Source organism: Rattus rattus, chromosome 4, assembly GCF_011064425.1.
Source record: "Rattus rattus isolate New Zealand chromosome 4, Rrattus_CSIRO_v1, whole genome shotgun sequence".
Taxonomy (NCBI): Eukaryota; Metazoa; Chordata; class Mammalia; order Rodentia; family Muridae; genus Rattus; species Rattus rattus.
The window spans coordinates 20002926-20028036 of record NC_046157.1 but is presented as its reverse complement, the minus strand read 5'-3'; the positions used below and the strand labels follow the sequence as shown (position 1 = coordinate 20028036).

The 25111-nt window shown below is 49.7% G+C and overlaps 1 protein-coding gene across 1 annotated transcript in view; it reads right to left on the bottom strand.

Annotated features, from left to right (window-relative positions):
* Window positions 1–25111, bottom strand: part of Adcy5 (adenylate cyclase 5) — a 146521-nt gene that overhangs the window by 57626 nt on the left and 63784 nt on the right. The window lies entirely within an intron of this gene.

The window sequence follows — 25111 nt, the reverse complement described above, 5'->3', positions numbered from 1 at the left end:
TATTATACCATATATAAAGTTAGAACGAAGAGGAGGGAAGATATAAGCCCGAGAGCTATAACTATAAAATTCTTACAAGGAAGCATACAAATGCATTTTGTGGCTTTTAAAAGACAGATGTCGCATATTTTCCTTCATATCTAAATCCTGGCTTTTTTTTTATTTGAAGATTTGTTTATGTACATAGTGGTTTTGTCTGCCTGTCTGCCTGTATGCCTGCATACCACAAGAGGGCACTGAATCGTGAGCTGAAATGTGATTACCAGGAATTGAACCCGGGACCCCTGGAAGAGCAGCCAAGTGCTTGTAATCACTGAGCCATCTCTCCAGCCTGTAAATTCTAGCTTTAAATTTTTACATTTTGCCATTGAGGTAAGTGTAGAGGTCAGGAAGCTAGCAAGGGCCTGTGATAAGGCCTCAAGTCAGGAAGGGGCTAGAACACAGGTGACATAACCGTAGGAGAGAGCTCTGGGGATTGAAGGCTTAAGAGGGGTTGGGGAGGGGAGTTAGAGAGAGGAAGGGGTGGAGAGTAGATTAACCAAAATTAAAAATGTGCAAAAAGCCTTATGGAAACTTATTGCTTTGTAAGCTAGTTAAGAAAAAATAAAAATGAAGGACCTTGAACAGAGGTACCCTGCAGATGCAGACAGTGTTTTCCCAAGAAGACATAACATTAAATGAAAATCTCAGTGATGCTGTGGATATTTTTCTGTAAGTCATTGTCAGAGAGGATCTCAAAACATCACAGGTTACTGTCACTGCTTTCTCTGCCCATGACAACCCTCTCGCCAAAGGAAAATCCTATCTTGACTGAGGGACATAGAGAAATCTAGCTGACACTGACCTAAAAACTTCCTCCAGACTGGCTACTTGTCAAAGTGCCTACAAGTGCTGTAGAGTCTCTGAGGGAGAAAAGTGATCAATGATCACACCCAGTGGCGAGCACTGCTTGCACAATACCGACTCACCAGGCAAGATCTGCCTGGGTGCAAGAGAGGTGTGACGGTTTTGGGGCAACCACTTTCTGATTGTGTTTATGGTCGGCACCACAGGAGAGAACTCATGTCTAATACTGTAAACCTGGTTAAAAGCTCATGGCTGGGGAAGTCAGGGACCTGGAGGGGAAACAAACTACTGGTGTTTGGCTAACTGGACATGATGTCAAACGGCTTTCTGAATATTTACGTTTGTACACATTTGTTAGTGCTACTGACAACCTTGGTCAGATGAGTTTCTTTTTGCAGTGGGAAGCAGCCAATATAGACTCGTGGCTGGTTAAAGTGTTGGGAAGTGTGTTCAGTCTTAAATGGGACATTATCACACCGTACAACCCTAGCCAAGGCTCAGGGACCATCGAGGAAGAAGGGGCGGAGAGAGTGCAAGAAGCAGGGGATACGGGGAGGGGAGAGTTGTGAGAGGCTGTCTTCTGGGTATGACCCAGCCATCATTAGCAGCCACTGGTGTCTGCATCGATCACATCAAACCAGACAATGAGTACAGTATGAATGCTGGGAACACGCATTGTCAAAGAATAAATAACAAACATTTTTGAGACAATATGAGGTAGTTTGAGTGAGAGATGTCTCCCATAGACTCATGTATTTAAATACCTAGTACCTAAGGGATAGCACTGTTTGGGGAGGTGGAGCCTTGCCCGGGGAAATACATTGCCAGGGCCAGGCTTGGAGAGTTTAGTCCTGCCCCACTCCAGTTTGCCTTCTGTTCTATGTTTGTGGATAAAGATGTGATCTCCTGCTTCCTGCTTCTGTTGTCACACCTGTCACTTGTGTCCCTGCCTCACCTTGTCCTACCCCTGCCAGGACAGACTGATCCTCTGGAATCATAAGCCGAAATGTTTCTTCCCTAAGGTGTTTCTCGGTCATGGTCTCACCACGTAACCCTGCTGACCTGGCGCTCAGTGTGCAGGCCACTGGGCTCAAAATCAAAGAAATCTGCCTGTTTCTGCCTCCCACGTGCTGAGATTAAAGTAATATGCCATTGCATAAAAATATTAAAAATTAAAAAAGTCTGCATGGCCTCGCGTTTGGCAATGATCCCTTAGATGTTACATCAAAATTGCAAAGGCTCAAAGAAAAAAGACAAAAATGAATTTTGTTAAAATTAAGAGCATCTGTGCCGGAGAGATGGCTCAGTGGTTAAGAGCCAGAGGTCCTGAGTTCAATTCCCAGCCACTCCATGGTGGCTCTCAATCGCCTGTAATGAGATCTGACGCCCTCTTCTGGTGTGTCCGAGAATAGCTACAGTGTACTCACATATAATAAAATAAATTTAAAAAAAATTAAGAATATCTCTCAAAAAAGTTAGAGAAATGAAACAAACCACAGAATGGGGAAAAATATTTGCGAATGATACATCTGATTAAAGTGTTAAACTCAAGAGCAACAAAGAACTCTTGAAACTCAAACATTAAATAAACAAATTGCTTACCTTTTTCAAAGAGCCCAAACAAAACCCCAACTAACTAGACGGCTTATTCAGTAGGCTACGTGGATGCCATATGAGGACTTGCAAAGGCATTCTCCTGACATCGGCAGCCAGCAGGGAGATGTCAACTAAAAGACTAATGAGCTACTGCTGTCACCACAAGGATAGCCAAAGCCACGATAAGTTTAAAATGGAAAGAAAAGAAGACAGCACAACTATACCAAAGACAGAGATGTCAGAGCCGGAAATCTTATACCTTGATGGTGGTGGAATAATATGGCCACTTCCGGAAACTGTTCTGCAATTTTGGGTAATGTTAAATGTGGGCTTGCCCTGTAACCCTGCCATCCCCACCCCTCCACCACACCCCCTCTTAGGTGTTTATTCAAATGAGATGAGAGGATACATTGACGCAAAGAATCTGCACTCGGTTGTTCACGGACACCAACGCAGACACAGAGAGGAATAAACCTCTTCTGTGCTTTGTCTGAATCAACCCAGGTACACCATGCAAAAATGAAAGAAGCAGAGGTGCCCAAACCTGGGGCAGCCCAATTCTATAGATAGGGCATTCTGGGAAAAGCACAACCACAGGACTACAAAGAGACGAATGTTTATGCGGGGCAGGAGTGTGGTGGAGTGTTCATGCGGGCAGCAGGAGGAACTCACTTGGGGCGATAAACTGTTAGGTATCTCTCTGTGTTGGCGCATGCATTTCTGCATGCATGTGTTGAACACGTAACGGATGCTTTCTGTTGTATGTTAAGTTACCTTGGTAAACAAGAACAGTAGATCAGATCTAGGAGAGAGGGTATGAAGAGCTGACTGGACAGAGAAAGGGTAGATAGGTTTTTATCTTTCTAGGGCCAGAAAGAGAGGCCACAGTGGGTTTTAAGACATGACTCCAAGGTAACTATCAGCAGGCTGAGGCTATGGTCTGTGGGTCCTAATCCCCAGGTCTCAATCCTGCTCTCTCCTGCTGTAATCTAGCCTTTCCTGCAGCCCAGAGGCCAATAGCAGCAGTCCGTGCAAATCCAGATAAAGCGGTGGAGGTAACCCAATCGGGTCCAAATGGCTTTGCTAAGCACTGTACCTCTGTTTTTATCTCTTGTTCACTAAACACAAACCAGCCAGGACCAAGATGGTGCTGGGGTTTCAGGGTCAGGGAGAAGATCATTGGGGGTGGGGTGGTACAGGAAATGGAACTAAAGAGAGAGACACTCAGCTTGCCTCACTCTCACTACCCACGGAGAAGCAGGCTGCTGTGTACACGGGTCCTCACTGGTGCTAACCCACTCTGCAGATATTCCTCTAGGGTTATGACTGGAGGGGAAGCACCAGTCAAACCTCCTGGAGTTCTGCTTACAGGCAGCTTGGAGCCTAGTGTACCCATGACCCTTTGGACACAAAGGATGGCCCGTGCAAAAGCTGCCTGGCTCCGCTCCACTGACTCGGGGATCGATAGAATCTGTTGAGCGAGCCTCTCCCTGTGTCTCCATGGAGGCGAACAGAGTAAATGCAAGGGCAGGCTCTGTCTTCTATAAAAGGCTTAATTGGTAAATAGTCATAGGTGTACGGAGGTAAAGACTGCCGAGACTTCGAAATGACAGGGCTGTTGATCATCCCCACGCTGACTTCAGGGGACGAATTTAACTACATGGGGACATAGGCGTACATATGTACACGTGTATGCATGTGCGGACAAGATCCTCACATACATTACACCAAGTGGAGTTAGCAGGTTCTCACAGAATAGCAAAATCGCAGCTCTGCATCTGCCCTGCTCCCTGATTTTCACACAAGCTTTGTTTGCAGCTGCAATGGGTAGACCTGGCCCTGGGGACCTAGGACCTACCTAGGACCACGCCAGGAAGATCCTTACCATTGGAGGGCTGTTTGGAATTCTTTTCTGTGGGGAGAGGCCTATGAATATTTAATAGTTTGCAAGCATCCACACTTCTGAAACCCCATCTCTGGCCGCCCACATGCTGTGGTTTGGTTTGGGCCATGGTGTGGATTACAGCGCTGGGTTTGTTCGCTGTCGCCTGGCAGAAGACAGAGAGGAATCCCAGCGGCTGGCCTCAGACGGTGCTGTCCGTGCTGAGGCTCATTCCTTAGCGCCACTGCAAAAGACACAGGGCAAGGAGAAACAAGCAGGCACAGGCAGAATGGAAGGAAAGAGAGACCCATGCTAGGAAAGACCCTGTGCGGTTTTCTCTTTAGCCTGGCTTCTGCTTCCAACTCTCAGTTATGTATGTGGTTAATTTTGCTGAGGTGGTGGCCATGATGGTTATGATTGTGTAGGTGGTGGTGGTAGTGGTGGTGGAGGTGGTGGTGGTGGTGGAGGTGTAGGTGGTGGTGATGGTGGTGGTGGTGGTGGTGGTGGTGGTGGTGATGATGGTGGTGGTGGAGGTGGTGGTGGTGGTGGTGGTGATGGTGGTGGTGGTGGTGGAGGTGGTAGTGATGGAGGTGGTGAAGGTGGAAGTGGAGGTGATGGTGGTGGTGGTGGTGGTGGTGATGATGGTGATGGTGGTGGAGGTGGAGGTGCTGGTGATGATGGTGGTGGTGATGGTGGTGGTGGTAGAGGTGGTGGAGGTGGTGGTGATGATGGTGGAGTTGGTGGTGGTGGTGGTGGTGGAGGTGGTGGTGATGGTGGTGGAGGTGGTGGTGGTGATGATGGTGATGGTGGTGATGGAGGCGGTGGTGGCACTAATGGAGGAGGAAGAGGTAGTGGGAGTGGTCAGAATTCCCCCAGAGACTCAGATTTCACCATTTGGCAATTTAGGTCAGGAGACAGGTTGTTCTGCTCTTTGACCCTTAGCCCGTGCTTTTCAGTGCGAATCATTTTTAGCAGAAGTAGATCCCATGCAACCTAAGACACTGTGCTTTGGTTTTCTGAAACTTAGGCTGAACAGAGGGACCCAGGTTTTCCCTGGCAATCCTAGCCGAGAGCCTTTACTAGCCTTACCCGTCACTCCCAGCCGTGCAGTACTCTGTCCGTCCTCACCTCACCTGTACTCTGCCCCCACTGTAGTGTCAGCTGAAGTGTCTTTGTGCGTTACCGTGGGAGACCTTCCCAACAACGTGCAACCGGAAAGGAAAAGTGCCCTTTTCCTTACCCAAGCCGCCAGAAGCTGGGTGACCTCCAGACCCTGGGGCTGAGGGACTGGTCTCCTGCTACAGGGAAGGAGAGGGCCTTCTCCCATAGGTGTGTCCTCCCACCTCACTCTATAGACAACGGTTACCATTCCTTCCTGTTGCCAGCAGCTCCCAGTTTACAAACACACGAAGCTAACAACCGCGTGAGTTCCAAGTAAAAGGAGCTGACGAGCCTGCCAAAGCATCTCTCTCCCACGCAGGCAGTCCTTTGTCCCACACGGTAGTGGTGGGAAGTTCAGGGACTGCAGTAGAATCCCATTAAGATTTCAAATCAAATAAAGGAAGGAACGATAATCTTAAATCATGAGCTCAATCTAACAGCAAGGCTCCTTGGAGACCGCGCCGTGATCCACTAGGTACTCAATGCCTTTTAAGAATATTAACATAATTTTAGACTTCTTGTTTTTAAGACACTGGTGACATCTTTAAAATCATCCCCCTGCAAAGAATAAAGATACTTTGGTGGTGGTGGTGGTGGTGGTTTTGTTTTTTGAAGCAGGGTCTCAGGCTGGCCTTGAACTCGGAAACATCTACTTGCCTCTGCCTCTTGAATTTTGGGATTAATGATGTGTGATACCACACCACATCATCTGTGCTCAGGAGCTTCTGGAATGAGCTCTTTGCATGCACAGGCACATCAGGTGCTTACATGTCATATATATATATATATATATATATATATATATATATGTATGTATCCGTAGGGCTCTGGACCAAAGAGCAAGCCCACCTCTGCCAGCACCTCCTTCTCTCCGCTCTGGCTAGCTTGTTAGCATCCTGCTATCCTGAGATTGTCATACTCATCTGTCAGCTCGAGAATGTCCCAAGAGCCAATATGTCTCCTGAGGGGCTTCCAGCCTCCCTATGTAAAGACCCTCGAAGAATACATCAGGTGTTTTCCTATGCCAGGACACTCAGGACTCCCCACAAGCAGAAAACGGAAACCCTGACTCCTGCATCGCTGTTAACCACCTGCAAGTCTCACTGTGGATGTTTCTGTCTCATCACCTACCCCAGCCTATCAGTTATCTCACTCTCTCTGGAAAATGTCACTTCATAGCATGAGGGTGTTAATGCAACTATAACGTTACTAAGATCGAAGCATGAATTACTGATAAGTTAGGAATTAACACCCCCTGAATACATCTTAGGAAGCCTAGAAGCCCACCTCATAGCATGGGCAAGGTCTATTGCCAATACCTTATAAAAATGTTAGCAGAAAAAAGAGCTGGAGAGGTGGCTCAGTGGTTAAAGCATTTGTCGCTCTTCAAGAGAACCCTGGTTTGGTTCCCAGAACCCATGTGATGGCTCACAGGTATCCATTAACCCCATTCCCAGGGGCTCCAATGCTGTCTCCTGACCTTCCCCAACACAGGCAGTATACACACATGCATGCAGGAAAAACACTCCGACACACGTAGAAGTCTAAAATAATTTTCAAATGTTAGGAGAAACAAGACAGATCAAGACGAGGTGAAGAGAGACAGGCCTCATGGAATGATCGGAGACAATTTGCAGGCTGAGAAACACTTTTCACATAAAACGTTTCATATCTCCTCTCAAATCCTGTAAGACAAACAAGCCGGGCTCCATCACCCCGCTTTGTCAGTGAGGAAGACGGAGGCTCTGCCTGAGGTAACAGACCACAGCAGTGGCAGAGCCAAGATCACAGCTTCATCATTCCAAGCTCAGAGCTAGTACCACGCCACTGCACTAAGCTGTTATTTATCCCCGATTTAATTTAGGGGCAGTTTTGTTTTATTCTATTTAATAAAGAACACTCAACTTTCTCTCACCCTGTCATAGGTGCCCCAGGCTCTCTTCACAGACCCAGGTCACATAAAGAACTGCTGATTAGGTGGGGGCTACTCGCAGTCACTGCCAGATTGGACCAGTATCCTCGGGAGCCCTGCTGCCACATCGCTCTCCAAGGCACCCGCTGCTGTGAGTGAGTATGGCCACCACCTGTCTAAGGAGGCCAAGCCTCGCTCTACCTGAGCTGCCCTGAGTTCTCAGTGTTGCAGAGATAGAATTTGGTTACCATGGAGTTCTCAAAGTGTGCGATTCAGCACTTGAGTGCATTCACAGAGCACCTGCAACCTTCTCCCCTAAAACGTGTGCCCATTAGACCCCGCCTTCCCACACCCACTCCGCGGCAGCTCCTGTCTGTCTCCACATATTTGCCTATTATGGCCTTCTTATATACGTGGAATAGACATGCTAGGTAGCTTTCACAGCTGACACTTCTCCTGTAGCACGGCATTTTCCAGACTAATCTGTATGCTAATGAGTATCAGTGCTCTGTTTCTTAGGATGGCTACATAGTAGAAGCATGGATTAGTACATCAGCTATGGACCTGTGGGTGGCGTCCGCTTCTTTGATACCATGAACAATACTGAAATGGCCAACATTAATATGCAAATCCCTGCATGGGGTTATGTTCTCAGTTCTTTCAGATACAGGCACAAGAGTAGTGTGGTAATGGTATTTAACTTTTATTTCAGGACCCCCCTTCCCCATTGTTTGCTAAAGTGGTTGCAACATTGTATCGTCTTAGCGCCAGTTAGGAGAGAATGACTTCTTTCTTTACAAGTTTCCCCTCAGCCCTTGTTCATTGTCTGGTTATCAGGTGTTTGGTTTTGTGTTTTATGACAGTCACGTTAGCCAGGGGTGACTCGTTATCTTGCTGTGGTTTTGAGTCCCTCAAATTTGTAAAGCAAATGGTGACAACAGGTGACAATGTTTATCCTGTGCCCTGCACAGCTCTACAGTTTTTATCTCTTAGTTAATTGATTCCTGGGAACACCACAGACTTTGTATAGGAACCCCATAGAGAAAGCATGGCTCCCATACAGCAGCACTTACTGAGACAGGACAGCCTTGTCATTAACTCGTCCCAAGCTGATCAGGTGCCCTGAGATGAACATTGAGCTCATCCCTGGGCCATCCAGCCCCGACCCTGCAGGACCCCAAAGCTGGTAGGTCAGTGATGTGGGTGTGGCAGAGAGGACATGAGGCAAAGTTGTCCTAAGCTTCAGCCTCTCCCGTCAAGCTAATCTCCCAAGCATTCAGTGAGGGATTGGGGCAACCAGGTGAGGCCATAGCCTTCATCTGCAGAGAGTTTTACAAACCCTCCAGAAACAAGTTAGGGTTAGCAAGGATCAGCAATGCAATGATAAATTCTTCAGAGTGAAAAAACTGCCGGGCCGTGGTGGTGCACACCTTTAAACCCAGCACTCGGAAGGCAGAGGCAGGCAGATCTCGGAGTTCAAGACCAGCCTGGTCAACAGAGTTCCAGGACAGCCAGAGCTACACAGAGAAACCGTGTCTCAAAAACAAACTAAAACAAAAAAAGAGAAGAAGAGGAGGAGGAGGAGGAGGAAGAGGAGGAGGAGGAGGCGGCAAACGAATTAGAAAAATAATACAAAACCGTGAAATTTTGCAGCATTTTGTCTATAAAAATACAATGTTTTCCTTTTCATGCTAGTATTAATGAGAATACAATAGGATCAGCCTCTATGAGCCCTACCCCCTTGCCAAATCTTAGCAGTAGCAGCACAAAGCAGCAGAGCCTTTCAGGAAAGCAGTCTAGTGAAGAACATTTGAAGAACCTTAAAGATGTTCAAGCCCCTCGTCTGGCAGTCCTGACAAAGACACCTGTGCCACAATCTGGGCAGCTTCCTATCCAAAGAAGACTGTCCCCTCAAAAGGGAAATACAGTTAGACAGTGAACAACTAAGGATCAGTTAAACAAATATGGTACAATTGCGTGGAATGCCTCGGTCTTTAAGCTGTCTCAGTTGAAGGAAATTTAGCAACATAGATGATGTTTCCAAAGGTAATAATATCAAGGGAGGAAAAAGAGACTGTAGTAGCATACAGTGCGAACAGCAGTTGTTCAAACACATGCACGTAAAACACTAACGCTAGTACAATGCCTCTTCATGGCAAGATCGTAAGTCTTCTTTTCTCTAGACCACTAAACACTTTTCCATCAGATAGCGTTCCTCAGGGAGAGTAAGACAAACACATACACAGCAGGGGGAAAGGTTTTGCTTTTTATGATGAGCGAGGTAGGCTGAAGAAAAAGACTCCACCAGTGGCAGAGATGAGGCAAGAGCTCAAACATTCACGAAGCCAGGCAGAGCCAGCCAGCGGGGAGAGGAAAACCGCACGAGAAAAGACAGTCCCAGCCGGGCAGAGGCGATGAGGAAGGCTGCACAGAGTTCAGAGGGACGGGCCTGCATCAGAGCCTCGAAGTGAAGAAGGGGAGTCAAGGCTGCACGCATATGCCAGGGAGAACACTCGAGCAGGGATTGAGGAAGCAAGACTACGGCTGTCCAGGGAGCCAGTGAGCTCCAGATAGCCAAAGGTTAAGACTGGATCACCAGTTGATATTCTGTGTCAGGGGAAGAAGCCGGCACATGATGTCAAAGGTCAAAGTCGTAAAGATTCTTGTGGGCTACGTTTCCAAAAATATAAAAGTGCAGTGAATTTTCAAAGTATAAAATGTGCCTTCATCATAGAAAACTCCAATGCCACAGGAAAAGAAAAACAACGGCCACCCAAAGATGGCCGCCATTAACATTTCCTTTCATTCTCTTTTCTGCCCTTGCCTTTCTTTCAGTGCTTTCTGCTTTGCTTTCATAGGCTGTGCTCCTACGGCTCACATCGTCCGGAATCCTGCTTTCCTTGCTTTGTACTGCAGAAGAAGCATGCTCCCCTAGTGTCCCAGCATTGAACACTGCCAGTGTTCTCCAGGGCAGTGTGACCCAAGCTGCATGCTAGGTAGAGAAATTTGACAGTGGGAGGAGCTGAGAAAGGAAGATGCTCAGGGTAAGGTACAGACAAGGGACGTAGCCACGTGGGCAGAATACTCTGCAAGCATTCGGTGGGCTTTGGGTTCAACCCCCAGGAGTGCAGAAACTGGGTGTGGTGGCTCAAGCCTGTAACCCTAGTGCCTGGAGGTAGAGGAAGGATGAGCAGACATTCAAGGTCATCTTTGACTACACGGTAAGGTCAAGGCTAGAGAGGTCTGAGTTGGGAGCTGACGTCTCCAGGGAAAGGGAGTTTTGGCTTCTATCTATTCAGGGAGGGGATGGTTTGGAATAAATGAAACATTGATTTAAAAAAAAAAAAAACAAAGAGAGAGGGGTGCGTTGGGGCTGGAGAGATGGCTCGGCAGTTAAAAGCACTGGCTGCTCTTCCAGAGGACTCAAGTTCAAATTACAGCATCCACACGAAGGCTCACGACATTCTGGGATCCACTGTCTTCCTCTAGCCTCTGTGGGCATTGGATGTACGTGGTATACCAGATACCACACACGTGCAAAACACACCATACACGTAAAAAATAAATAAATAAACGTTAAAGGAAAAAAAAAAAGATAAGGTATGCTAGAGACCAATGGGAGAAATTCAGTGAGGGTAGGGAAGCCAGGATCGGGTGCTGTGGGAGACATTGGCCTCTTTGCCCACAGGGGACCTCACAGAAAGGTCGGGTACAAGAGAGGGCAGCCTTGGGGGCTCAGCAGAGGTGCAGGGTGAAGGCCACTATCTCAGGGTCTTCAAGAGACTTGGGAGCCAAGGCTAAGAATAGCCACAGCATGGAGAGGGGGAAGGGAGAGAGAAGAGAGTGAGGCCCCCACAGAACTATGCCGTCCACCACAACAGCCACATATGGCCATGGGCACTTGAATAACTTGTACCTCTGGGTATTTTGATGTCGCATGTTCGCTTCGTTAGCTGATGAGAAAGCTAACACGGTGCCTATGGCTCTCCTTAAGTTCTTGTTGGACAGCATTGCTGCTGAACAAAGAGAAAGCCTGGGGAGGGACAGACCAAAAGCTGACTGGCAGAATAGTACCTTAGTCGGTGACTAGTGGCCCACTGTCAGGACACAGAGTGGCTGCCTCCCTTCATCCCTAGGGATCATTTCTGAAGGCCCAGATCCCACCTGCCTGATTCTGAGCAGTCTTCAGGGGGCAACGTTAATGGCAGCTCTCTTTGCAGCTTACAGAACAGCAAATGAAGTGGTAGAAAGGGGAACTGGTGGCTAGGGGGCCTAAAGGTCGAGGTTAGACCTACGGTCTAGCCTCATCAGGCAGGGACATGTGTGATAACAGAAGTCTCCAAGCTTATGTAGATACATTACTAAGCTAAACACCAGCTTCTCTAATGTGCTGCAAAGTGGGGGTGTTTGTGGCAGTGTCTGAATTTAGACCCCTGGCAGGGAAGGGACATTGAAGCCTTCTGGAGTCTAAGCCACTGTGTCTAAGCTTGGATCTGAAAACAATGAACCCTGTGGCTCTGGGCAAGTCCCTTTCCATGGTAAACGTTGGCTTCCATGGGCATAAAGGAAAAGCGTAGGGAATCCTCAAAGGACTTTGCCACCTGGGAAAAATCTACCTGGGCCTCTGACCACGCAGGAAGGCAGATTGCAGTCTATTCATACGATAAAATACAAGATGTTACTTATAGGATCCTCTGAAACCCCGAGTTTCAAATTGCCTGTGCTCTACCCCTGATGGCTCCCCAGTGCACCACTGTATTGTAGCACAATGCCACAGCCCACACCCACCTGGCCCATCCTGGATCTGTGGGGAATCCCAGAGGAAGCCCAAGCCCTTCAGAATCAATGCCAAGCCAAGACTCTACCACCCCGAAGTTGTGGGAATCACGAAGATGGGGCAGTACAGAAAAGCAAATTCCCACATCAGATAGGGTTTGCGGGAGGCGCTGTGTGAATGAGAAGCTCTGGGGCTGAGAGGCGCCTTGGAAAGGCTGCGCAGCGGCCTCGCCCACCCACCAACGACTTCTGCAGCTCCCTGACCTCTGGCAGAAGGAAGAGTTTGCTCTGTGGCCTGGCAAGAAGGTTTGTGGGAGAGAAGTTTATTTATAATCCAAGTGCAATAAAGTTTCTCTCTTCCAAAAAATCTCAACTTGGAGAACAATTATCCTCTCCCAGGCCCCGCTTCCTCCTCCTGCTTCCACGGAGTCAGACAAGCGTTCATTGTTCTGTGTGAGCAATGGTGACAGCTGAGGGTGATGGGGGCGGTGGGGGTGGAGGGAAAGGGTTCAGGGGAGGGAAACGCAGCCCCACCTAAACGCCAAGTTCCTGCTTCATCCCACAGGTGAAGGGCAGCCCTTTCTAAGCTTCCCCATGCATTCCTAACTTTTCGCCCACCTCTAGACACCTACATTCCTTCCTCCCCATCCCCTCACCTCCAGGGACGGCAAGAGTTGTTTTCTCATACAAGCTCAAGCTAGCTTCAGATTTATCAAGTAGCGAAAGATGAATTACCGATTCCCCTGCCTCTACCTCCAAGGGCTGAGGATACAGGCATACGTCATTACCCAGAGGCTATGTAGGCACTGGAGAGGCAACCCGGAGCCTCCTGAACTCTAGGATAAGGATTCTACCAACCGAGCTACGTGCTCAGCCACGGCCAGTCAGAATCTGGGGAGGCTTAAAAGAAAAATCACTGAAGAGAAAGGGAAACGCCTGTTAGCCATCTCCATCCAACTGCAAATGGAAAACGGACTGAGAAGTTTGAGGGAGGGTTGCCCTATATGAGGTCCATCGCCTCATGGACAAAAGGGTGCCTGGTGTTCCTCACACTAGGCTGTATCACCAGCTCTGCCAGGTACTTCAACAGGGAATTATGGGTTCTGCGAATGCCCGAGGCAAGGAGACACAATGGATGGAATGCTATTCTGAGAGCCAGGACATGCCAAGTTCAGCCTTGTGACTTGGAAAGGCACAAAGCCCACTGGAAGCCATGTAGCCTCCCTCCGTCTCCAAGATAGTGCCAGTGACTTCTGATAACAAGACAGTGTGCACAGGTGTCACCGGTGTAACGCAGAGTGGGTTGGGGCTAGCAATGCTGACACTCCCAGTGACTGCCCCAGAGAGAAAGGGCTGAAGACTCCCCGGGGCCTGGCTTGGCTTGGCTTCTGTACTAACCTATCATGTCCCCGTCATTCAGAACAGAGGCGAACCTGCAGCAGGTACCCACAAACCCTTGTCTGCTAAGCCAATCACTGAAGTGGGAATTGAAAGCTAATGGAGCCTTTTAAGGTCTCAAACATTCCAGCTTACCCATGAAGAACGTCCCAGACCTGCAGTCAGTGTTACCTGACCCTGATTGCAACTGGGGGGCCCAGAGGGGTTTCCACCTGTGGGAGTGCCCAGAATTGTGTCAAAACCAAGCCAAAGTTGCTCAGATGAAAATAGTAACTCGTACAGCCACTAAGGGCTGAAGAAGAAATCTTCCTGAGATGAGCCCTAAGGCCTGTCTGTGTGTCTCTGTGAGTCAGAAGATGGCTCTGAGGGCTAGTGGGAAGGCTGGAGAACAGCAAACGATCTGAGCTGGATCGGACTGTGAGCTTCCACCCCACCCCCACCCCAGGACTGGCCGATGTGGCCAGATCCTCCCCTCTCTAGGTCTCAGGAGGTTCCTTCTTATGTAAAGCAGGAAGAACACAGCACATGGCTCTCAGCTGTTCCCCTGAGGACACCGACATCCTGGGTCTGTGGGACTCCTCACCATGATGATTCAGCTTCTCCAAGCAAACCCATGGCACTCTGCCCCGTCTCTGGCAGCTCTGTTGCCAACAGGAGGCAGGAAGGTGAACGGGCTGGTCCTGAGGCTACCAGCAGCACCCTTGGCCTGCTATTGGACGCATGAGGAACCAGACTCCCTTAAGGCCAATGAACTCCTGGCCTGGGAGCAGAGGGCCAAGCTGTTAAATTGCAGCATTCCTAATGGAAACCCAGGAAAAGCACAGGGACGGGAGTGCAGCTAACATCCCCCTGTATGCTGCCTGTCTTCCGTGCTCCCTCCACCCCAGAAGATATCCACAAGGTCTCTGGAGGCCTACTTCATGGGCTGTATTCACAACACCTCTTCTTTAGGTAGGTAATTTAGAACCTTCTGGTTTAAAAATAATATAATGTGTTTAAAGGCTGTGACAGAGAATGGTAGTTGTCCAACTAAATTTATTGTCCCTTCTTTCCAAAACAGTACGCGCTTGCCAAGCGTGACTCAGCGAGACAACACTGCCTAATCGGCCTGGCAGCTAGGTGTGGCCATGTGATGGTGTTCAGGCAGGGGTGTGAATGGAAGGGACACGTGCGGCTCCCACGTCATCGCCCATCCCAACTTCACACGAGCCCCACTCAATCTGGCCCAGCAACCCCTGACTGCCATTTTCTTCTAGACTGGAACACAGAGAGTCTCCAACCTACTTTTGACGGGGTGTGTGTGTGTGTGTGTGTGTGTGTGTGTGTGTGTGTGTGTGTGTGTGTGTGTAGAATGGCCTCAGGTAGCATAGCAGGACCATGAAGGCAAGACTGCTACCAACCTAAACCAGCCACATGGGGACTATCGCACAGAGGAGGTGAACTCCTTCTGAAAGCCACCCTACCCCATGACTGTGACAGTATCTCAACCTTGACCCTCACTGGCGAGCTGCAAGCAGAGAGCTTTCCAGAACCAGAACGGAGTCTGCAGGTGGCAGCCTTCCCTCCCCCGGTCCCACTTTGTCTTCCGTCTCCTTTCTCCTCTTTTCCGTGACCAGCACACAAAGCCAGGGAAGGCAGGCGTGGCTGGGGAGCGAAGACGCGAAAGGCTCTCCAGACACTGCCGAAGGCTTCTGGGCAGTAGTCCTGACAAGAGCTGGGACCGAGCCCAGAGACAAAGCAGACATGGAGTTCATGAAGGAAGGAAGCTCACGGTGGCTGAACTCTGCAGGTGGGGAGACAGGGCCCTGAGGAAAGAGAACATGGGCTCTGCAAAGCATCAAGGAGATGAAGCACGGTGTGAGAACAAACAGAGCTCAGGCCTCAGAGAACCCAAAGCCTAGGGTCTTCAGTACTTCACGTGACAGTTCTGAGTAACTTGGACTTGAATTCCTCACCTGCGAGACAAGGACGGTGTGAGCGACTTCTCGGGCGCTGTGTAGACTCAATAATTCAGTCATCTAAAAGGTCAGAGAAGCAATTCTCCATTGCCTGTCCAGGCCTGGATGGAGGGAAAGCAAGAATCTGGGAGCCCCCAACTCACACACACAACGCCAATCCCCTGCAGCCAGGGGAGATGAGACCATGAGTTATTTGTCAAGTGTCTTGAGGCATCAGGCTCAAGGCTGGGTGCTTCATTGGAGTTCGTCCCAGGAAAGTGACTTGTGACCAGACACAGACCCTGACCCAAGCTGCATTCCAACCCTATCTACAGATACTGTGCACAGAAGCTCAGCTTTTCTCTCCTGGGCTTGGAAGACTAAACACCAACTCTGTGCCCTTTGGGATGACACTCTGGGCTATTCTGTGAAGGATTCCAGAGATGGGACCACACGCATGAAGGCAAGGGCCCCCTTTCTCTGTTCAGTGGCCTCTGGAGACTCTGGTCAGGGCTGACAAGACAACAGCAGAGAGGCTGAATGTTCTCCTTACCTAAAGGTCTTTGCCTCACGTGAGAGCCAAGGCCCAGCCTTCTCTGGAGGCTGTCAGCAAGCATAGGCTAGCCCGGGCCAATTCAGAAATCTTCTTTCTGGGCTAACAGAACTCCAGTACTTCCAAACAGCAAAAGTCAGGCCTTCAAGAATGACCACCCCACAGGTTCCTCATGAGGTTGAGGACTGAGTGAGTGAGGGGTCTTTAGAAGGCAGGCCAAGCAGAGTCCCTGAGGACTGTAGTGAGAAGGGACGTGGATGTGGTTCTGCCCATCAAGTCTCCAGGTCTCCTGGACTTTTTCCTCCTTCATATCTATAGCCCAAAAAAAATCTACCAGACGATCTGGGAGAAGATCCCTTATCCATCCCAGGCAAAGCATGTACTGCCTTCTGTTGGCCTTGCTGCAGAACCTGGGCTCCTTGACTCCTCAGCCATGAAGGGCATCTGCTTGCCGACATGACGCTGTCTGCTGACTCTCGTCCACGAGTCTCTGTCTCTCTGCTCCTGAAAGTCACGCTTCAGTGCTAGCCTAACACCCCTCCTTACCTCTCAGTTTGCCCTCCTGTGTCCTGACAGACGGCTCTGCAGCCTGAGAAACCCACCCTGGCTATTGTGGGTTTCCATCAGAGAAGACTGCTCAGACATGGGTTTAAGCCAATAGGAAGTCTTTATTGGCAAGCTGTCGACTACCATGGGTGTTTGGGATCCCAGTATAGCCCTGAACTTTTCTCAGGGTGAGTTTTTAAGCACAAAACCCACGTTCTGGGTTGACATACTTCAATTAACAAGAACAGCTAGCCAGAAGTGGAACTACAAAAGCCAGGATTCTATGAACTTTGATGGATTAGGCCTTTGTCTTGGCAGGAGGTAGTACTGTTTATGTGCTGAGTTTTACAGCTTGAATGGTATTCCATCATGGAGTCAGTCCTGCTAAGGTCTAGGGCTATGGTAATCCTAGATATCCTTCATCCTCCCTTCTGCTGAGCTTTTAAAAGCAGCACACACACTCCAGTGTGCTGGAAATAACATAACAATGCCCCATGGGGAGGTGCTAGGGTCCAAGATAGGAAACAAACCCTAAACTCTTATGTTGAAGGTTTGGTAACTAGATGGCAGTGCTATTGACAGGTTATTAGGACCGTGATGGCACTAACTTCATCAATGGATCAGCCGTTGGCGTGTTAGTAGCCACTGATGAGTTTCTGATCAGGCCCTCTGGAAGTAGAGACTGGTCAGAGAAAGCAGGTCACTGGCTCATGCCTGTAAAGGGTGTGTCTTGTCCCCCGCACCTCCTACCTGCCCTCCCTGGAGGGACACCGTCATGTCTCTACCGTGCCTTTCTGCCATGACTCGCCACGTGGGCCTAAAGGCAAAGAAGCTATCCAAGGACTGAAACCAAGAGTCAATAAATACTTCCTTCCTTGCATATATTTCCTGTTGTAATTTTCCTCTTTCCATAGGCCTTCCTCAGGTATTTTGTCAGCGATGAAATGTTGACCAACAGAAGCAGATTAGCTATGGGGCCCTCGGGGGAGGTCACGCTAAGTGCACCTGGGCGAGGAGAGGGCAGAGTGTCCTTCTTCCGCCTCGTGAAAGAACGAAGTAGAGTTCCTTGAGTCACCCAGACAGGAGTGGAGAGGGCCCTGACATCCCACAGCACACTGGAGCAGCATCCAAACCCACGTCACACGCTCTCTGCATGCGCATCCTCAGGGACGAGAACATGAGGATCTTGAGAGGACAGTGGTGTGCCCGTCACCCTGTGACCACCACCACTATATCCCCATGCCCTACACCCATACCCAGGGCAGATAAGCCTGCTGGGACAGAGGATGGGATTAAAGCCATGTCTGAAGTCTAGACCCACATTAGTGCCACAAAAAGGAAAGTGAACAGAGGCTTCCCTGAAAAAATGAGCATTGCCAGTCTGGGGATGTGTCAACTGAGTTTTCTTAAGGGAACCGCGTGCACGAAGGCAAACCTGCCTTTGAACCTGGCTCACCTTGGCACTGACCAGCAAAGGAAAAGGCATACAGGCTGTGAGTCCTCGGTAGTGCTGTGTGTGACTGCTGGGTTTGTCTTGTTTAGAAAAGGCTTGAAGGGTTGGGGATTTGGCTCAGTGGTAGAGCGCTTGCCTAGCAACCGCAAGGTCCTGGGTTCGGGTCCCCAGCTCCAAAAAAAAAAAAAAAAAAAAAGAAGAAGAAGAAGAAGGAAGGAGGAGGAGGAGGAGGAGGAGGAGGAGGAGGAGGAGGAGGAGGAGGAGGAGGAGGAGGAGAAGGAGGAGGAGGAGGAAGAGAGGAAGAAGAAGAAGGAGGAGAGGAGGAGGAGGAGGGAGGAGAAGAAGAAGAAGAAGAAGAAGAAGAAGAAGAAGAAGAAGAAGAAGAAGAAGAAGAAGAAGAAGAAGAAGAAGAAGAAGAAGAAGAAGAAGAAGAAGAAGAAGAAGAAGAAGAAGAAGAAGAAGAAGAAGAAGAAGAAGAAAAGGCTTGAGATCATACACTGGAAAATGTCCTCTATGGTCAGCCAAGCAGGGACCACCCTTCCTGGGGTCTACAGCATCTAGAATGCAGCAGGTTGGTAACTATCTTTTGGAGCAGGAGAAGGGGCCCAGCAGCAAGGGCTACTTGGTGTCACCCACAAACTGATAGGTACACAAGGGACACAGATTAGTCTGAACTCAGCCTGAGCCAAAAATAAAGAACAGAAACTGCTCCACACTGGACTGCCATTCCTAACCACCCTGTCCATGGGGGAACCCTTTGCTGGTGGTACTGCCTATGCTCTTGCGTTCCTTGATTAGTGAACCCACCTGGATTGACCCCACCCCCCACCCTGTCCCGCCCCAGGGAATGAGGAACTCTCTAGAAGCTGTACAACTTTCACTGGTACTGTTCTAAAAGCCAGAACAGGATTGGGAAGATGACCGACTGGAGAAAGACGAAGTTCCCTTAACTGCAGGGTCCATACAAATGCCCATGACTCCCCATCCCCCACCCCATCTCTGGAGGTGCTGGAGATCTGGGGCAAAGTCACCGACAGAGGAGTGAGCCAGGTCCCTGTTCAAGCCACTTAAACAGGTTGTCCTTGCCAAAGCAAATTCTCTGCCGTGCTCAGACCAGTCCCAGATCCCATCACTGACACCCGCTGAGCTGCAGACCCCGGCCAAGAGACCAGGAGACCTCAGGTGGCAGAAGAGCGGGCTGGAGTTCTCATCCTATTCCTTCCACAAGTTCTCTTAGACACCTTAGGATAAATCTCTTGACCTGTTGGTTCTTATAAATTCAGGGCAAGTTTCCTAGTATTTGATTTCTCTCTCTCAGCGGGTCGTGCCTGGCCTATTCTTAATGCCCTATATTAAGGAAGCCAGTCAGTGGGTGACTAGCATGGTGGGACATGGCCCTGCCTTCAGAGAACTGATAACTAAGGCAGGGAAAAGAATAGAGAACACACAAGCAGATCTGGGAGTTCAACACTGGGTTCAACCTCAAACTCTGTCTGAGTCACAGAGATCAAAACAGGCATCAAGGAGAAGGCAGAGGTTTGGCTGGGAGCTGGAAATTATCTGTATGAGGTAAAATTTTCAGATAAAACAACTGTCCCCCAAAGTCAAAAGTACAGATGGGTCAGAAAAGAGGCTACGGGAGGGGCCTGGAGAGGTTGCTCGGTGGGTACAGCATCTGATGCTCTCACAGAGGATCTGAGTTTGGTTCCCAGCACCTACACAGTGGCTCACCACCATCTGTGTCTCAGTTCCGGAGGATCCAGTGCCTTCTGCTGACTCCTATGGGCACCAGATGAACACAAGGACATTTGGGCAATGCACCCATATACATAACAAAAACCAAATACGTATAAAAATTAATAGAGGCCACCACAGCACAGTAACCAGAGAACCACAGGTTCTCAAAGCTGTGGCACTCAAAACAGTCCAGAAGGGAGGCTCTTGTCTGCCAGATGAGAAGCTTGACTTGGTCGCAAGACAGTTAGCAGTCACTACAGGCTGGCAATGTGGAAAGGAATTCCATGGCAAAAGTGAGGCTGACCGTCGTCTGCTGGCTGCTTACCACTAAAGATTGGGTGCAGTTACAAATCGTGTGCCATAGACAAGGAGAGTGAGTGCCACGAGGATGAGGCCACAGAGCCCGAAAGTGCTGGAGCTGGAACTTGAACCAGGGCTCGCGGATTCGGAAACCCGTGCTCTTAACCACTGAGCTACCCGTCCCCTCCCTGACCCCAAGGAGGATCATTTGCCTGCAGTGGCAAGGAGAGATACCTGTGAGGAACTGGGTCTGAGGTCGTGACTAGGTGTACGGGGGACATAGGGCTGCAAGGGAGAGGTTCATCCCAGGATTCTGTGAGGGATATATGGCCATGATTCAGAATGGCCTCCCCCCAGGTCCAGGGAGACCTGAATGCACAGAGGCTCCCACAGAGTGGAGAAGAGCCCAGACCACGGAGAAGGCGGCAAACTCAGAACCACAAGCAGAGTGCCCATACCACAGACGCTGGGATGTCTTTCCCAGTCAGGCTCTCTTCACCATCCCCAAGCGCCTCCCCGAGCACGAGCCTTCACAGATCACCCTCAGGGGAAGGAAGCTCCCAGCTACTTTTAGCCCTTCCAGGGCCCCATCTTCCAATAACACCCTACTACGGTCCCTTCCAGGTTGTGGTCTGAGGGGAAATAGATGGGCCTGCTTAACATCTGTCACCGAGTCTGTATCTGCTGAGCCCCGAGAGGGGGGCTTATTTATCAAGTCCGTGCATGTGAAAGTGTGCAAGCACGCGTCAAGAACCTGGAGCTATAAACAGCTCTGCCCTGCAAAGGAAGCACGGTCTCATTTGTCCACAGGGGACGACAAACAGAGGGAAACCAGGCCCTGAGTTTTCCCAGGTCCTTCAGCCAATAACCTCAGCTACAGGAACTGCCGCATCTACGGCTGCTTTCCTGAGGACACACTAAACCCCACTAGTCATCAAAGCATCACCCTAATGGCTCAGCCTGTCCAAACTAGGGTCTCAAGAATCCTTCTGGGAAAGGCACCCCTGTCCCCAAGTTCCCAGAGCAACCTGTAGATGAAGAGGCAGTTAGAACTCAAAGTCAGACGACCTGATCTGATTTCTTCAAAAAGAATGTCAGCACCATGGGTTCGCCCCACCAAATGCTTAAGCTGAGAACAGGTGATGTCCTGGCAGGCTGGCTTTATCCCTCGGCAGGGGGCAACTGTTTTCTCTGCATGCATGGGTCCTGAGATGCAGGACAGAGCAGCTGCATGGCCAGGCAGCAACGAGAGGACAGAGCAAAGTGTCCACGAAGATGTCAGCAGCAAAGGGATGGCCTTGTTTACCACCCCATGTTAATACGCCCATCCTCACTCAGTTCTCCAGCACTCAATACGAGGCGGTCTGGTACACAGTCCCTGCAACCGGGGCTCCTCGAGGCCCTTGGAGTGGTGACAGGAGTCATGGCGGTGACGGTGACGTAGGACTGAAAATTCAGTTATTTCACGGCTATTGTAGAGCTTGCGAGCAACAGACCAGAAGGCTGCCATCTGCCTGCTCTCCTGGGCAAGAGGCCAGGTGGGGGGTTTTGGGGAAGTTCTAGGTCTCCTTGATAGTTCTGCCATTTCGGCAGTGTGGGGACTCGGGGGTCCTGACTTTGAGCCCTACAGTAATGAACAAAGAAAACAGCTGAGGTGGTCACACTGAGCTAAGTTGCTACCCAGGTGGACTCTTAGACTGAAGCTTCTTAAGAAAATTTAAAATGTCTTTTGTAGAGGTGAATTCTTTCTGCCTGAGGTTTGGGATCTGCGTCCAAGGTAGTCTTAGAAGGAGGTGACACCACAGCCTGAGGGGTACCCCATGGGGTGGGATGCTAAAATTAAAACAGACCCCTCTACCTCAGCCCTGGGAGTCCCAGAAGATCAACGGGCCAGTGGGAGAATGGTGCCAGAGAGGAGAGGTCAAGTCTGGCAAGAGGGAAGGAAGGAGCAGGAAGAACGGTTTTCATTGAAAACTTCTCCAAACCTAATTTTAGATTACGTTCCCTTCTCTACTAGCACTCTTCCGAGAAGTAGGCTCTGTATCCGGTCACTTTCCGTCATTCCCAGAGGAAGCCGCATTCTCTGGAGTTTCAGGCATGGACGTATGGCTTCTGCTCTATACCACGGCAGACAGAGAGCCACATCCCGGGCAAGGAGGAGGACAGGTGGGCAGCAGCCTCTTCCCTGGCCACACTCATGTGTCCACCTCCACCTCCCGCCGAGGCATGCAATGGTGAGACCTGAGCTCAACACGACAGCCAAGACAGCCACTTCCAAGCAACCCTGACGGCGTGTGAAGTAGCCTCCCCTGTTGCAAGCTGCACTAACTTCCCAGACGGGGGCAATGAACCCCATCTCCTCCCTTCAGCTGTTTACACACAGGAGTCACAGGCGCCCCTGATTTTGTAGCCTATCTCACCCTGCCTCTTGCTAACACCACTGACTTCAACCCCAACCCTACTCCCTCTCTAGTTGCCTCCTCTTCCTGCAGCCCAACTCTCAACTTCTGACACCCCAGATCGTCACACCCCGAACAACAATGGTGAATGTTGTGCATGGCCAGGCATTTACTCTGCCTGAACTCCCTGCAGCCGTAACTTCCTGCTGACTGCACACGGCATGCAGATCAGCCCCTACCGGAGCATCAGTACTTAGCACACCGCCTGGCACGTGCTAAAGGATCACGAAACACTTCGGGAGCATGTGGATGAGTGACAGAAAGACAAAACAGACAAGGGAATCAATCTCTTAACTTCTGGGCACTCTCCAAAGCTATTCATGGCTTTAAGTGGGAACATTCAAACAAGCTATGAAGCAGCTCACTGCCTCCAATTCTCACTATGATGGGGAATATTTTCCGAGACCCCTGTGATGCCTAAAACTCCGGACAGGGCCTCACTGTGAATTCTAGGTTTGGCCCTATACACACCCTATGATCGTGCTCCATTTATAACTTAGCCACAGTAACAGATTAACAACGGTAACCAATATGATAGAACTAAGTGATCTAATGAGTTAATTCAACTTAAATATTATTCATTTCCTGAATTTCCCATTTAATATTTTCAGATCATGGTTGATCATGAATAATTGAAACTTAGAGGGGGGAAAAAAGCCTGCAGCTAACCGGGTGGTGCACAGCAGTTGTCTGTCCTCCCGTTCACATGGGCCCAGGCACCAACCTTCTCCAGCCAATTAGCCAGAACAGGCAAGGCTATAATGTAATAATAAAAAAAAACCCTCAAATCCCAGCAGCTTAACTCACAAAACTGTAGCTCTGGCTTTTGAAACAAGCCAAGTGGCTCTACTCTATCTTGTGGCTATGCCATCTTGACCACATGACCTCCGTGGGAGAAGACACGAGGGCTGGGGGCCAGCATAGGAGCTTTTATGATCCAGGCCTGGAAGTAGTGCATACACATTCTGGTGTACACGGCTTCTGCTGACACTGTTCTGGCTGACTATCACAAGTCAACCGTGAGGGAGGATGAGGAACGCTGTATTCCCTCTCATGAACCCAAAAGAGGGAATCTTCCCTACCACAGTCGTACAGCTCCTAATATGGACTCCTTTTATCTAGGGCCCTGTAGCAACCTGAATCCTCTACTAGCCAAGATGGCCACACCGCCTTGATGGGTGGACAGAGTATCTTATCCCAAGACAGAACGTTGACCAGGCTAGACCCTCCCAGGGAGTAACAAGCCATCTTCTGTGTGGCTGTGGGAGTCAGAGAACGTTGAAGAAAGGATACAGGAATTGAGCCCTGACCCTGGAACTCTGACCACCATTTCTTATTGCACAGGCTCCCAAAGACCCCGCTGGCCCTAGCCTGTGAAAGGTCAGCATGACACTATCCTAGGGAAGCTACTTCTACATGAAAACACAAGGGTCGTGGCTTAGTCAGGGTCTAGAGTGGCCAGCAGTCTGATAGAGAGAGAGGGAACCTGGCCCGGGAATCTGCCTTGGGCCAGATCCTACTTAACTCTGACTGGCCAGATAGTCTCATAGTGTCTCACATGCCTTTGTTTCCATAAACCTCTCTCTGCCCCAGAGTTAGTGTAGGAAGTAAAGGGGAAAGACTCAAATGCAAGAAAAATCGGTTACTATAAATAACACAGCCTCTTGCCCAGCATGGTGGTGTACACCTTCAATCTCAGCACACAAGAGGCAAAGGTAGGCAGATCTCTGAGAGTATGAGGCCAGTGAGCTCCAGGCCAGCCAAGATTACACAGTGAGAACCTGTCAAATAAATAAATACATACATACATACATACATACATACATACATACATACATACATACATACAGCCAAACAAACAAAGTCACCTATAGTTCCAGGGTAGAGCCTCTGTGCAAAGGCCTGGGTTCCCAAGTCCTATGCCATATTCCCCTCTAGGTACTCAAGATCTGGATTCTCTGGCTGAAGTTCTCTTAGCTAGGACATTGGCTACCATGTGGGGTACTTGGTCCCACTGGCAGATGCTGGCGCTCTCAGAACATACATGTGCACAGCTGTTTCCCCAACTGCCTCTCCACCCTCCCGTTCACTTGTAGCTTCTATTGCCTCTGGTGAGGACACAGGGCTACTCGGTCCTTTGCCATCCCTACCTGGTCAACTATGGGTGGAGGCTGGAGAGGTAGTGGTGGTTTTTCTAGGGCAGAGAGGTACTGGGTCAGAGGACCCCAGAGGGTCCCAGAGGGGTTTGGCCTTCCCTTGCAGCCATAGCCTCTCCCTAGCTTCTCCTCTAACAGGGCCTCTGAGGATCCTTTGAAGAAACAACTGATCTCTTGGTAGGGAACGAGGGTTTGTCATGAAGAGTGAGAAAGGAAGCAAGAGACTTCAGGCCCCCAGAGCAGGTGGGTTTTTAAGAATCTTGCCTGAAGAGAACTCAGAACAGAATCCATCAGTCACTTCTGTGGTGAGGGGTGGTGGGAGGCAGGAGAGGAGGAGTACGGAGAGTGGGTGCAACAGACAATGGAGGTTGTCAGAAGAGGCCTCCATGACAGCACAGG